The sequence below is a fragment of the Lonchura striata genome, chromosome 36 (genome assembly GCF_050655825.1).
Source record: "Lonchura striata isolate lonStrDom1 chromosome 36, ASM5065582v1, whole genome shotgun sequence".
NCBI classification, from domain to species: domain Eukaryota; kingdom Metazoa; phylum Chordata; class Aves; order Passeriformes; family Estrildidae; genus Lonchura; species Lonchura striata.
The window spans coordinates 1,171,003-1,185,730 of NC_140738.1; positions in this window are offsets into that span (position 1 = coordinate 1,171,003).

Below are 14,728 nucleotides of genomic sequence, written 5' to 3' on the forward strand. Positions count from 1 at the left end.
GAGAAGTTTGTTTGTGTGGGCAGCTCAATCCCGGCTCGGGCCGGGCCCGTGCCGGGGCTGTTCCTCATCTCCGGCTTTCCCCTCACGCAGCCCGGGGGCGCCGAGAGCGCGGGGCGAGGCGGGGCCGTGCGCAGAGCCCGCCCCGAGCTCGCTGCCATTGGCCGCCGGTGCCGTCAGTCGCGGTTGCGGCGCGCTGATTGGTGGGAGCGGGGCGCGGCGCGGCCCCGGCGGCGGGCTGAGGGCGGCCGTGGCCGCGCAGCGCCGCCATTGGCCGAGCGGCTGCGCGGGCCCGGCAGCGGCCGCAGCGGCCGGAGCGCGGTGAGGCGGCGGCGGCGGAGCTCGGAGGCGGCCCCGGCGCAGGTGGGAGCCGCGCTGGGCTCTGCGGGGGCTCGGGGCCGGCTGCGGGCGGAGGGGGCGGCAGGGGGCTCCGGCGGCTCGCCGGTGCCGTGTCCGGCCCGTGCCGGCCCCGGGCCGAGGGCGCTGCGGGAGCGGCTGCCCGCGGTCTCCTTCCCGCCGGGGCCGGGCAGGAGCCGCTGCCGGAGCAGCGCTGGCTCGGCCCGGCTGCTGTGGGTAGGACAGAGGGGCTGCCCCGCGGCCGGGAGCGGGCGGGGAAATTCCCGTCGCCGGAGGTTCGTGTGCCCGGCGGAGAGCGAGGAATCCTGTCAAAGTGACTTTATTGCCGAGCAGGGGCAGAGGCCGTGGGGCATTTGCCGTGCGCTCTCTGCCGTGGCTGTAGTCCGCAGCCTCCTTTTTATCCTCATTTTCCCGGCCGCATCTCCCTCTGCCTTTGCCCACCGGCTGAGTTCCTTGGAAGGTTCCGACTTCCCGATGCGCCTGCTGCCTGTCCTCGTTAATGTGCACCCTCCTTTTGTAGAACAGCCGATATTCATGGCTCTGTTAAGTCTTTGTTCTTCTCCTCGAAGTTCAGGAATGTGGCGGGACTTTGAGCAGCTGTCTGGGTCAATTTCTAACATTTTTTGGAACTGATGGTTTCTCCCCTTATCTACAAGTGCCGGCCCTATCTCCAGGCAGATTCACTCCTTGACTCTGTTTTGTTCTTCCCAGGCCCTCTTTGGTTTTGGGATTATTCTCGGTGCCCTCATTCCCTGTCCTTTTGTAGCCGTTTGTGGATCAGGAGGTCTGGCTGCCACCTGCATGCCCTGGCTCAGCTGCTGGATGAACTGCACTGCCAAGGTGTGGAGCATGGTAAAAAGATGAGAGTTGCTGCAGCACAGAAGAGGAGAAGCAGCATTCCTTTAACCCCTGGTGTGCTGGGGAGCCAGGTACATTGTCCCCACTTTGCCCCAGCAGTGTTAATTTGCATTTCTAAAGCTCCTGTCCAGGCTACCTGTTTAAACATTAAGGGGTCACCTTTAAATCTCTTCTAGTGATGCATCCTAAAGGTGAACTTCGAAAAACCCAGATCAAAATTTTTCTATCTTTTACAGCTACGCAAAAACATAGAGAAAAAATCCCAAGATAATTCAGTTTTTTCTAATTCCCCTCGGAAGGAAAACTCATTCTCACATCCTTTACCCAAACCTAACCAGCTATATAGAAGTATGAGTAATAAAAAAATACTCTAATGCTCTAAACTTTGCACTGAAACTTCAGGAAAAAGAAAAACTTCACTAATCTTTTTAGTGTTAGAGTCAAGGCATTCCTTGATTCTGGCCAGGATGTTCAACAAAAATCATTCCATTCTCACATAACCCGGGTGTGCCAAGAAAATAGTTCCATTACATGTGGGTTTTACTCGATTTTTCCCAAACTTGTGTAGTCTGAAGCAATCTAAATCCACTGGTTTAATGTTCTGTAGTTTCAACTTGTGCAGTTTTTAGTATTTGGTTTCCTCTTGGACCCGGATTTCTTTGCTTGTGCTGTTAACGAGGTGGGAAGTGCTGGATTTCCTTCTCAGCCTTTTGCAGACCAGGTGTCTGCAGCCCTGCCGGGAGCAGTGTCTGGTGTAGGTGTTGGTTGCTGTTTGCTGCTGGGGTTGATGTTTTGCTGCTGGTCGTTATCTTTGTGGGTATCTTTTGGGCCATTCCCAGTGTGTTGAGATGTTAAACTCATCTCCACTGAGTGGTGTAACATCCCTTAACAAAACCTTTAACATTTCTTTCCCCAAGGCCAAGGCAAAGCAAGCCTGAGTAGAGAAATCAAAGGTTAACAATGTTCAAGTCTATGAGCTGGTCTATTTTCCATGGATGCACTGGCAGGCAGGGCAGTGTGTGAGTGTGAGTGAGAGCCAGAGTGGAATTGTCCCGGTGTCTCCCCAGCAGCTGTGGCAGTGCAGGCCCAGCGAGCACTGAAGCTGCAGCAGTGGCAGCAAGGGCTGGCCCCGGTGGCTGGAGCTGCCCAGGGAGGGTGGCCAGGCCGAGGATTTCAGCAGAGGAGGTGTGGGCAGGCCCAGGGCCTTGCCCCGCTGTGGAGCCCTGGCTGCTGCTGCGCTGCCTTCAGTGCAGGCTCAGGGGGGCCTCCCATCCTCCTGCTGCAGGCGGGAAGTGCAAATCTCCGGGGCTGCAGAGACCTGGAGCCCAGGCTGAGGGGTCCCCCCGTGTTCAGCTGTGCTCGCGGCTGTTTCTGGCCTCGGGGCCCCTTGGCATGGGCCACGCCACTTGGCCACCAGTGGTGCTGCTTTGCACTCCTTAGGCAGAGCCCATGTCCTGCTTGGATGTTGGCAACAGCAAAGTGCCAAGGCAGGCTCTGTGCCAGCCCTGCTTCCTGGGGGAGAGATTGCACCAGAGACAGGATTCTGGCCACAGACTGCTTTAAATGTGCATCCCTTATCTCCACCCTGCACTAGGTGGAGAATTCCTAGGTAAGGATTCCTGAGATCAATTGCAAGGGGAAATAATTGAATATCTGCCCTGGCTCTCGCTCTTCTTCTTACCCAAACCAATGGCAAAAGCCGTACCCATGGCATCTTGGTTTCTATCCCCAGCTTCCAAAGGTGTTTCTTTCTTTCCCCTTTCATTCTTTGTACCCATCCTGAGCTCGGGGGGTGCCAGGGGTTATGGAGGTCCCATTGTATTCCTAAAGCTGCCATAACCCCCTGGAGGATTTTTTCCTGTAAAATGAGTTCTGCTGTCTGAGTTTGTTGCTTCTACAATCCCTTTTATTGGAATGATTTCTTTTAGAGATACCTTAATAAGTGATCCAGTGGTTGCTGAGCAGTCAGAATTGCTTTTGCCCCCCTGTTAGGTGAGATGGTGTCACCAGAAGATATTGAAGCCTTCCTGCTCAGGGCATTTCAGTGCCAGGCTCTTACAAGCACACACAGCTGTGCCGGTTGAGCTGACCATGGGGGTAACCTGCGCTTTGTCAGATTCCCTTTCCTCAATAACAGCGTGTCTTGGAACTCTTTTCCCTTCTGCTGCCCTTGAAGAGCCATCCACAAACACATTTTCTCCATTTTCAGATCAAGACTGAGCGTTCTCCAGGGCTCCAATTGTTATAAATTGTGACACGACAATTTGAAGTGTCTTAATTCAATAAAGCAATTTTATTTAAAATAGCAAGTGAGTAAGGCAGGCAAAGCACAGCGCTGGGCGGCCGGGGAGTCTCCTGCTCCACCAACGGCGCGCAAAAATGTTCTGTCCCAACCTTCCTTTTATCCTCCCCCTTCTCCTTGCAGGCGTGACTCTCCAGATGTAGTCTGAGTCTGGTCGTTGTGATAGCTTCTAAGTCTCTTCTTTTGAGATACAGCAAGCAGACCAGATACACACACCCAGGACTCTAATCTCAACCTCCTTATCACCTTGTAAGTAAATAAGCATTTCAAAGACACACCAGTACATTCTTATGCAAACCAAGGTAAGCGAGTATATCACAGTGAACAAATGATTTTCCACTTATCTCACAGTGTGGTGGGTCCCCCATTGGGATGGGAGCTCAGAGAGCCCTGCCAATCCATGTCCATGCAGGGGTGGACTTGCTCCTGCTGAGGGTGCTGCTGTCTGTGCTTGCAGTGTCCTTGTGGGCTGCAGCTGGAGCCCTGACTCCTTCCCAGGGGCTGTTTGGGTGGGCTCTGCCCTGGCCAGGAGGGCAATGCCTCTGCCAGGTGCTGTGTCCGACCCCGTCATGCCCTGGGTGCTGGGGCCCCCTTGGGCCCTGGGGTTGATCCCTCAGGGCTGTGGGAACTCTGCTGTGGCCTTTGCCTTCAGCTTGGCCTTTTGCTCATCCCTTCTTGCCTTCAGCTGCTGTGCCTTTGTGCCCAAGTGCTGCAGGGCTTCTTGTGCCACTCCTGCAGCCCCGGTCACTGCCTGTGGGTGCTCATCCTCTGAGAGCTGCTGAGCTTTCTGCAAAACCTTTCCTTTCTGCAGGGACCCAAAGCAAATCCTGAACAGAAAATCCTGATCCTTCATGTGCACTCTGCATTTCCCAGCTGTTCCTTTGTTTTCCCCGTTGTGCTCAGGGTCCCTGCCCAGCCCGTGTGGCAGAGCCGGTGCCTGTCCTGCCGCAGTGTCCAAAGGCGGCCCCCCCGGCGGGCAGGGCCGGCAGCTCCCCGGGGCCGGGCAGCGGCCGGGGCGTCCCGCAGCCTCCTGGGGGCCGGGGGCCACTGCCGGCCCTGCCCGGGGCTGGTGGGGTCAGGCAGCGCCCGGCGCTGAGCCCCGGCTGCCCCACAGCCCCGGCCCGGCCCCGCAGCTCCCCACAGGCCCCAGCCCGTGCTCCCGGTGCCGCACCTCTGCGCCCGGTGCTGCCGCTGCCAGCGCAGAGAAACCCCTGGCATCCTGACCTCCTGCTTTTCCTCTCCTGGAAACCGGGGATGGAAAGGATCTGGATCAGCTGGCAAATGTGAGGATAAGACCCTGTTGAAAAACATCTCAGTCCTCTGTATTTTTCTCTTTCTCCTCTTTTCCATCATCCTTTTTCTTACCACATAGATTCCTCCTGCTGCTTCTTGCCTGAACCATATTCCTGCACACTCCACCCGATCCCTTCCCAGCACACCAACCCCATCCATCCCCTGTTGTCCAAATCCCTTCTCCCCTTCCCTTATTGCCCCCCTGGGTGTCCATGTCCTTAATTACTTCTGGGGAAATATGCAAACTACCTCAACATTCTCCCAGGGGACCCTTCAGAGACATTTTGGGATCATCATCCCTTTGGCAAGGACCCTCCCTGGCTTTCCCTTTTCTCCCCTCCATGGGTGCCCTGCCATGTTCACTCCCCGAGGATCCCAGGGCACTCACTGATGAGATTTTCAGTGCTCTCTCCCTGCTGACCCTTCACAGACCCCCTGATGTGTCACTCGTCTGTCTCCTGGTCACTCCTGGGTCCCCAATCAATCCCCGGTGCCGCCATCAGCCAAGGGAGCCGATCACCCAAAGTGGGTGAGGCACCTTCAGCTGCACTCCCTGCCCGCCGCCCCGGAGGGTGGAAGGAATTCGGGATGAGCCCGAGGATGTGCGGGAAAATTGACATTGCCAGAGGTTTCTGTCCACAAAGCAGAGAGAGGAGTCCTGTAAAATAATTTCATTACTAATAAAAGGGAGAGGCCATGGGACATTCCCCATCGGCTCTAAGTATTAGAGGACAGAGCCTCCTTTTCATCCTAATTTTCCCGGCTGCATCTCCCTTTCCCTTTCTGTGTTGGCTGAAGTACTTGAGAGGTACAGACATCCCAATCCGCCTACTATATACCCCCATTAATATGCACCCCACTATTGTACAGCAGATGATATTCATGGCTCTGTTAAGGCTTTGTTGTTCTTCTGGAAGTTCATGAATTGAGCAGGACCTTGGCTGAGCAGCAGTGTCTGTCATCAATTAATAACATTTTCTGAAACTGATGGCTTCTCCTGTCACTTCCTTATGTACAGGTCCCTGGCCCTATCTCCGAGCAGATTCAGAGCGCCTGTTTGTAAAGACACTTTCCTGTGGTTCCTTCCATGGGGTCCCCCGTTTGTGGGACATCCCCCCTGGAGCAGGGTGTCCCCTCTGTGCTGCAGCCCCAGGGCTCGGGCCGAGCTCAGCCAATCAGAGCCCGCGGCGCTGATGACTCACCAGTTGCCAGGCAGACTCGCAGCTCCCCGCGTTCCCCACCTGGACCCACCTGCGCCCCCCCTCGGCCCCATGGCCCCGCGAGGGGAATTTGGGGAGGTGGGAGTGGGGCAGCGCCAAGGCCGGGCCCCCCCGCGCTGTCCTGGCGGGAGCGGCTGCAGTGGGGACCGAGTGCGGGCGGGAGCGGCCGAGAGCCCAGCGCTGCCCCAGCCCGACCTGCCCCAGCTCCATCCCTGCCCCTGCGCTGGGATGCTGTGGGTGTGGGGGGAAGAGGGAGCCGGCAGTGGGTGCTGGGCCTGGGGGCAGGAGGAGAAGGGAAGGAGAAGCAGGCTTGAGGAACAGAATGGTCAAAGGATGCAAGTGGCAAGAGAGGGTGGGGTTGTGCAGGAGAAGGAGGAATAGCAGGAGGAAGAGGAGTGTGAGGAAGAATAGGGACACAGGAGGAGGAGGAGGAGCAGAAAGAGGAAGCAGCAGAAGGTTCCACCCCTCCCTGTGTCTGCAGCCTCCCCTCAGCCCCAGGAGTGGTGGTCCCCCCACATGCAGCAGGTGACGGTGGAGGGGGATCCATGATTTTCAGGGGGTGAATCTTGGTGTTTCTGAGCTTTCTTGGGCTAAATGTTGGTGCTTTGGTTTTATGTGGCAGCTGAATCTTTATCTTTTGGAGGAGGTTTTTGCTGACTCGTGATCTTTGGGGAGTTTCTGATTTGTGTCTTGAAGTTTGTGGGATTTTTGGGCTGAATCTTGGTGTTTTGGAGGTTCTTACAGACACAAGATTCCCAATGACTTCCTGAGATGAACTTGGGCAAGGAGGAACCTCCAGTCCAAGGTGCTCTCCTCTTGTTTTTTCCCCAAACCAGGATTTGTCATTGCCAGGGCGTGGCTGGATGGAGGAGGAGCAAAAGCCCCGGAGATGCTGCAGGAGGAGGAGCTGCAAACCCAGCCCAGGGAGCTGCGGGGAGGAAAGAGCCTCCCTGAGCCAGGAAGGCAGGCAGAGATCCAGCCAGAGCTCAGAGCTGGTGGAGAAGCCTCGTGGCAGGGAGAAGCCCCACAAGTGCTTGGAATGTGGGAAGGGTTTCAGCTGGAGATCCAGCCTGATCCAGCACCAGAGGATCCACACTGGGGAGAGGCCCTACGAGTGTGGGGAGTGTGGGAAGAGCTTCAAAGACATGTCTGGCCTGATCCAGCACCAGGTGATCCACACCGGGGAACGGCCCTACGAGTGCTTGGAATGTGGGAAGAGCTATGGGTGGAGCTCAGACCTGAGAACACACCAGCGCATCCACACTGGGGAGAGGCCCTACGAGTGTCCCCAGTGTGGGAAGAGGTTTCAGACCAGCTCCCATCTCCTTGTACACGAGCGGATTCACACAGAGGAGAGGCCCTTCCGCTGCCCCGACTGCGGGAAGGGCTTCAAGCACAACTCCCACCTCACCGAGCACCGGCACATCCACACCGGGGAGAGGCCCTACGAGTGTGGGAAGTGTGGGAAGAGCTTCATACACAGATCAACCTTGACCAGACACGAACGGAGGCACCACTAAGGAAGCCCTGTGAGTACCCCGAGTGAGGGAAGAGCTTGGAGTGAGGAAAGAGCTTGGTGCACTGTTGCAGCTCCATTCCCCATGGGAGGATCCGGGCTGGATGATCCCCAGTGACCCCCGTTGGGCAGAGCCCTGGTGTCCCTGTATGGAGAATAAAACAGAGAGAAAAGCAATGGAGCTGATCAAGGGGCCCGATATCTGAGGCCTGACTGAGCAGAAACTGTGGGAGACACAGACACAGTTTAAGGCTCCCTGGCAAGAAGAGGAGACATTGGGGGGTGGCTGGGGTGTGACAGAGGGGATGAGGAGGTGACAAAGGGACAGAGGGGACATCAGAGCCCTCAGGAGGGGACAAAGGGAACCCTGGGAGGACACAGGGGCCACCGCAGGAGGCCACAAGTGCCGCCAGGTCCCTGACACCTCCCCGTCCCCTCCCCAGGCGTCCCCCTACCAGCTGGAGTCACTGGTGAATGTGGTGGCCACCCTGGGTGAGGTGGCAGCCACCGTGACCGGGTTACAGAGGGACGAGCAGCAGCTCATGTCCCCAGAGTCCCTGCACGGGAACCTGAGGAACTTCACCTGGAGTCTCGGTGAGACCCTGGAGCAGGGCGATGTCACCTCCCTGGGCCACCGTGGTGTCCCCTCCCTGGGCCAGGCTCTGGCCACACTTGGGGCCACCCCAGGGGCCACCTGGGCCGATGTGAGAGCTGCGGGCTGGGCCTGGCAGGAGTTGGTGGTCAGGCTCGAGGACAGCCGGGCCCTGCTGGCCTGGGATGCCACCGAGCTCCACGACACCCGCTGGGATGCGGCCATCGCTGCCATCCGGGCCGGGGACCTGCAGAACGTGGCCACCCGCAGGAGGACAGCTGGGAGCAGCCTGGTGGCCACAGCCCAGCAGCTGAAGGTGGCCCTGGGCAGGGAAAAGAGGGCCTTGGCAGGGCCACCCACAAGGCCCAGGTGGCTGCGGCCACCAACGAGGCCGTGGGAGAGGCCGTGGTGGCCAGCAGCCAAGCCATGGTGGCCACCAGAAGGGGACATTGGGCACAGGTGGCCCTGGGGCCGCTGGAGCGCTTGGTGGAAGAGTGTGAAGGAGGCAGGTGGTTCCCCGAGGAGCTGCAGCGCCGGCTCGGGGACATCGAGGCCATCCTGGAGGGGACAAAGAAGGCGTCCCCCGATGTCCCTGAGGCCTTGGTGGCCAAAGTGGCCGAGTTTGAGCAGCTGTGGGATGCCAGTGCCTGCCTGGGCAAGGATCACCTGCTGGGGACACTTGGGGACATCCACGACCTCCTGTTGAGTCCCTGTGGTGGCTCCGGCGGCCCCGGTGGCCCCAGCAGGCGCGCCCTGGCCCAGCGGTGCCAAAAAGCCGTGGAGGATCTCCCCAGGCTGCTGCAGCGATGGCACCGCTCTGATGGCATCAGGGACAGTGACATCCTGGTGGGCAGTGCTGGCGTCACCAGTCCCCTCCTTGCGCGGGATTTGAGACCAATTCGGAGAATTTTCTGGGAATTTTCATGGGCATTGTCCCACATGCTGATGGGAGTTTCTGGGATGACGTTACCAGCCGCACCTGGGGCCATTCTGAGAGCACTCAGAAGGCTTTTGCATTCCCCTGCTGCCTTTTGCATTTTTCTGCTTTTTCTGTTGGGTTTGGCATTTCTCTGTTGCCTTTTGTACGTTCCTATTGACCTCCAGCATTTTGCTCAGGTGCTCATACAGATATTGATTATTGATAATTCCTTGCAGCTGCTCGCTGGCACAATAAAATCTCAGAGTTTGCATGGACAAGTCCAAGGCAGTGTGAGCTTTCTGCCAGGATTTGGGAATCCTTTACGAATCCAATTCTCACATCCCTGGGCCCCCCCGTTCCCGGTGCTGTTCCCGGGGGTCCCGCGGTTCTGGGGGGTCAAAGGGGAGGGGGAGGAACCCCCGTGATGGGTGGGGGGCACAAAGGGGGGTCCGGGCCCGGTGCTCGGGGGGGTCGGGGGCACTGAAGGGGTGTGGGTGCAGTTTTTGGGGGGTCCCGGTGCTCGGTGAGGGGGGGTCAGTGCTCAGCAGCGGGGGCTGTCCAGGGACCCCCCCGGCCCCCCCAAATCCCAGCCGGGTGTGAAAAACAAAGTTCACTAAGGGATTACTAAACAAAGTTTAATCAGGGATAAAAAAGGGTTTTGGGGCTGGCCAAAGAACTCGCCCTCAACTTAACCCTTCGTTCTCCGGATCCGGTTCCACTGCAGGGCCAGGAACACACTCCTGAGTTTTGACATTATTCAAACACTCCCGGGAGGTTTGGGTGTCCCAGGAACTCGTGTTTGGGTCTCACCTCTGACTTGTCTGCAGGACATTCTGTAGATTAAGTCGATATTTTTGATTTCTTCTCATGGTTCCACCCTGTTGTTTCAGGCCCCCTGATAAATTCATAAATTCTTCTGAGCTTTGTGTCACTGGTATCACCTGGTGAGGCTGGTCCACAGATGTGGGAAACAACTGAATTGTTTTACACCTGAGTCAGTCACACAAAAGCATTTTAACATTGCATAGTCTCTATTTCAATGTTTATTATTGATCTGTTTAATATTTATCTATTTTTAATATATTAAGGCATATGATACAATATCTGTTTATTACTCTAGCAGTAAATTTGTTATACGCTGCACACATAAACAGATCGATTTTATTGTACCAGCGAGCAGCTGCAAGGAATTATCAGTAATCAATATCAAGTACCACAGCAAAATCCTCGTGATCAATAACAATGTGCAGAAGGCAATACAGAATTTCAAAAGCTGATTATTCTATTGTCATTTATAACCCGGCTCTGCTGCAAGGCACCGAGGGGCTCATTCAGCCCCTGACCCACCCCCACCCCCATCAGTGTCCCCAGAGCGTCCTCAGAATGTCCCCAAGTGTCCCCAGTGACGTCACCCCAGGAACTCCCATCAGCATTTGGGACAATTGCAATGAAAATTCCCAGAAAATTCCCCGAATTAGTCTCAAATCCCGCGTGGGGAGGGGAGAGGGGAGAAGTGACAGCAGCGATGTCCCTGAGGATGTCACCGTCCCCGAGACGTCACAGCGGTGACATCGCTGTCCCTGCAGCAGCCTCGGGATGTCCTCTGTGAAGAATGCATATTTTATGGTTGGCTTTTGCAAGTATTATATTGAATAGGGTTTGTATTATGTTACATTGATTAGTAGTGCTGTATTAACATTTTAATGGCAGGGTAAATGCAGATTTGTGGTTAAAACGGAGCTTTTGTGGTTAAAATAGAAACTCTGTGCGTGGGAAGAAAGGAATGAGGTACTTGCACCGGGACGGCAGCCGCAGGACACCGAAATCTTCCAGAGAAAAAGAATTTACAGCTTATTGTAAATGCAGGCGAGCCAGGGGGAAGAAATGACGATGCCTGACTCCAGCTCAGAAGGATGAATGGTTTCTTTATTAGAACTATACTAATATACATTAATATACTGTTTAAAGGAGACACTAAAACTACTAACCTGCTTTTTCTATTAATATATTGTTTAAAGGAGATACTAAAACTACAAACTGCTTTTTCTAACTCCCAAATGTAACTCCTCACAACTCGTGACCCTCTCTGAGATTCCAGCCCCAGGTGGGTTGGATTGGCCCCAGGCTCAAACGATCCTCACCAGAACCCAACCCAGCAGCCACCCCACAACAATTTGGGTAACAAATTGTTAAACAATTCTCCAAACACGTTCCACATGCTAAAACAAGGAGCAGAAACAGAAATTGATTTCTCTTTCGTTTCCCTCTGTGCTCCTCTGTGGAAAATGCTGGGAGGCAGAGCAATGTGCTGCCACAAGCGCTCCCTGATTAAAGGAAATTCACTCTCCGTGCCCCGCTCAGCCCTGCGGGCGCCGCGGGATTGAGAAGAGGCTGCCACTGCTCCGGGCTCTGTGGCTGGACAGGATTGATGCATCATGCATGAGATCGATGAATATGCAACAGGCTGCTGCTTTTAGGTTATTCCTTGTTCAAGGCGTGGTTTTGGCAGCTCAGTGCACAAACCATCCGGACGTCCGTAATCCCTCGCTTTTTATTGTCTTGTCACTGTCCTGACCTCATTGTCCACATTGTTATTGCTCTGATTTAATTGCTGGTTTTTTACTAACTGTTTTATTACTAATAAACTTTTACAATTTTAAAAACCAACTGACTGGTGTTTTCCACAGTGCCCAAAAACATCCAGATGTCCAAAATTCTTCACTTTTTATTGTCTTGTCATCGTCCTGACCCTCATTGTCCAGATTCTTATTGCTCCGATTTCATTGCTATTTTTATAACTATTTTGTTACTAATTAACTTTTTGAATTAGTAAATTTTTAAATTTCAAAAACCAGCGAGTGGTGCTTTTCACAGTGCCCAAGAACTCCTGGATGTCCAAAATTCATTTTTTATCATCTTGTGGTGTTCTCATCCTCATTGTCCACATTTTTATTACTCTAATTTTATTTACTATTTTTTTTTACTCACTATTTTATTACTAATAAACTTTTAAAATTTAAAAAACAACTGATTGTTATTTTCCACAGTGCCCAAAAACTCCTGGATGTCTGAAATTCTTAATTTTTTATTGTCTCATGGTGCCTGACCCTCGCTATCCACATTTTATTACTTTGATTTTATTTTTAAATTTTATTTTATTTTATTTCTTATTATTTTATTTTTATTTTTATATGTCTTAATAATCGTTTTATTACTAAGAAACTTTTAAAATTTCAGAAACAACTGATCAGTGTTTTCACAGTGCCCAAAAGCTCCTGGATGTCCAAAATTCTTCATTTTTTATCATCTCGTGGTGCTTTGACCCTCATTGTCCAAATTTTTATTACTCCTATTTATTGCTATTTTTATAACTATTCTATTACTAATTAACTTGTTTGAATCAGTAATTTTTAAAATATTTTAAAGAACCAGACTGGCATTTTTCACGGTGCCCAAAAACATCCGGGCATCCAAAATTATTTTCTTTTTATCGCCTTGTGGTTGCCTAAATGTCATTGTCCGATTTTGATAACTCTGATTTTATTTTGTATTTTAATTTTATTATTTTTATTATTTTAATTTTTTATTTTATATTTTTAATAACTATTTTATTATTAATAAACTTTTAACATTTCAAGAACAACTGATCGGTGTTTTCACAGTGCCCAAGAACTCCTGGGTGTCCAAAATTCTTCATTTTTTATCATCTTGTGGTGTCCTGACCCTCATTGTCCACGTTTTTATTGCTCCGATTTTATCGCTATTATAATTATTATTTCATTACTAATTAACTTGTTTAGTTATTTATTACTAACCTACTTGTGTAATAATTAATTTATTACTAATTAACTTGTGTAATTAGTGATTAGTTTGTGATTTTACAGACCTGCGATCGGCGCTTTCAGAGCGAGCGGCGAGCGGGAAACGTTACACGGGAACGAGCTTTGGATCGATTCCTGTGTGATACTGATCAATAATCAATAATCAATAACTAATGCTGGATCGATTCCTGTGTGACACTGATCAATAATCAGTAATCAATAAATAATGCTGGATCGATTCCTGTGTGACATTGCTCAATAATCAATAATTAATAACTAATACTGGAACTATTAATTTGTGATATTGATTAATTAATAATAAATAATTGACATTGGATTGATTCCTCTGTAGCATTGATTAATAATAAATAATAATGAAGAGTGGATAAAAGTTTCTGTAATATCGAGTGATTAATAATTAATAATTAATAATATCTAATAACATAGATTGATTCCTTTGTGATATTGATTAATAATTTATAATTTATATTGGATTATTTTATTTTTAACATTGATTAACACTATTGGATTTGTTACTTTGTAATATTAATAATAATTAATAATATAGGATTGATTTCCTTGTAATATTGATTAATAATAAATAACTAATAACATAGGATTAATTTATGTGTAATATTGATTCTTAATAATAAATAATTAATAATTAATATTGGATAGATTTCTTTGTAATATTGATTAATTAATCCTTAATAATTAATAATAGATCAACTTCTTTTTAGTGTTGATTAATTAATAATCAATAGTTGATATTGGGTCTATTTCTTTGCAATGCTGGTAATAATAAAGAATTAATTACTACTGAATTTATTTCTCTGCAATATTGATTAATTAATAATCAGTAGTTGATATCAGATAAATTTATTTGTAATGGTTAATAATTAATAATCAATTATCAATTATCAACAATCAATAATTAATATTGGATTGATTTATTTGCAATATTGTGAAAAATGCTGATTGAATGATGCGCTGCTATTGATTATTGATAACTCCCTGCTATTGATTATTGATAACACCCTGCTATTGATTATTGATAATCTGCTATTGATTATTGATAGCTCACTGCTATTGATTATTGATAATCTACTATTATTGATAACTCCCTGCTATTAATAATTGATAACTCCCTGCTATTGATAATTGATAACTCCCTGATATTGATTATTGATAATCTGCTATTGATTATTGACAATTTACTGCTATTGATTATTGATAATCTGCTATTGATTTTTTATAACTCACTGCTATTGATTATTGACAATCCACTATTGATTATTGATAACTCACTATTGATTATTGATAACTCCCTACTATTGATCATTGCTAACTCTCTGTTATTGATTTGGATGTGTGGAGATGAAGGAACAATGGGAATGGAAATCTCCTTTTTTTTCCTTTTTTTCCCCATTTTTTTCTCCTTTTTTTGCCCCTCTCTCTCCTGTGACAAAAGCGAAGATTTGATGAAAAATCAATAAAATGGGAAATGGAACTTTTTTAAAATTGCTTTTTAAAAAAAATTCAGTGAACAATTGGAGCTGGGTAATTGGTTCTTTAACGACTTTAAATTCATGCTTTGGGTTTTTTAATCAATGCTTTAAAAAAGAACCTTAAAATCCAAACTGGAACAAACTCCCCAAGTGTCACCAACCCCACCGGTGTCCCCAATGTCCCCAAACTCCCCAAATGTCCCCAAACCTCCCCAAATGTCCCCAAACTCTCCAAATGTCCCCAAATATCCCCAAATATCCCCAAACCTCCCCAAATGTCCCCAAACTCCCCAAATGTCTCCAAACCTCCCCAGATGTCCCCAAACCTCCCCAGACCTCCCCAAA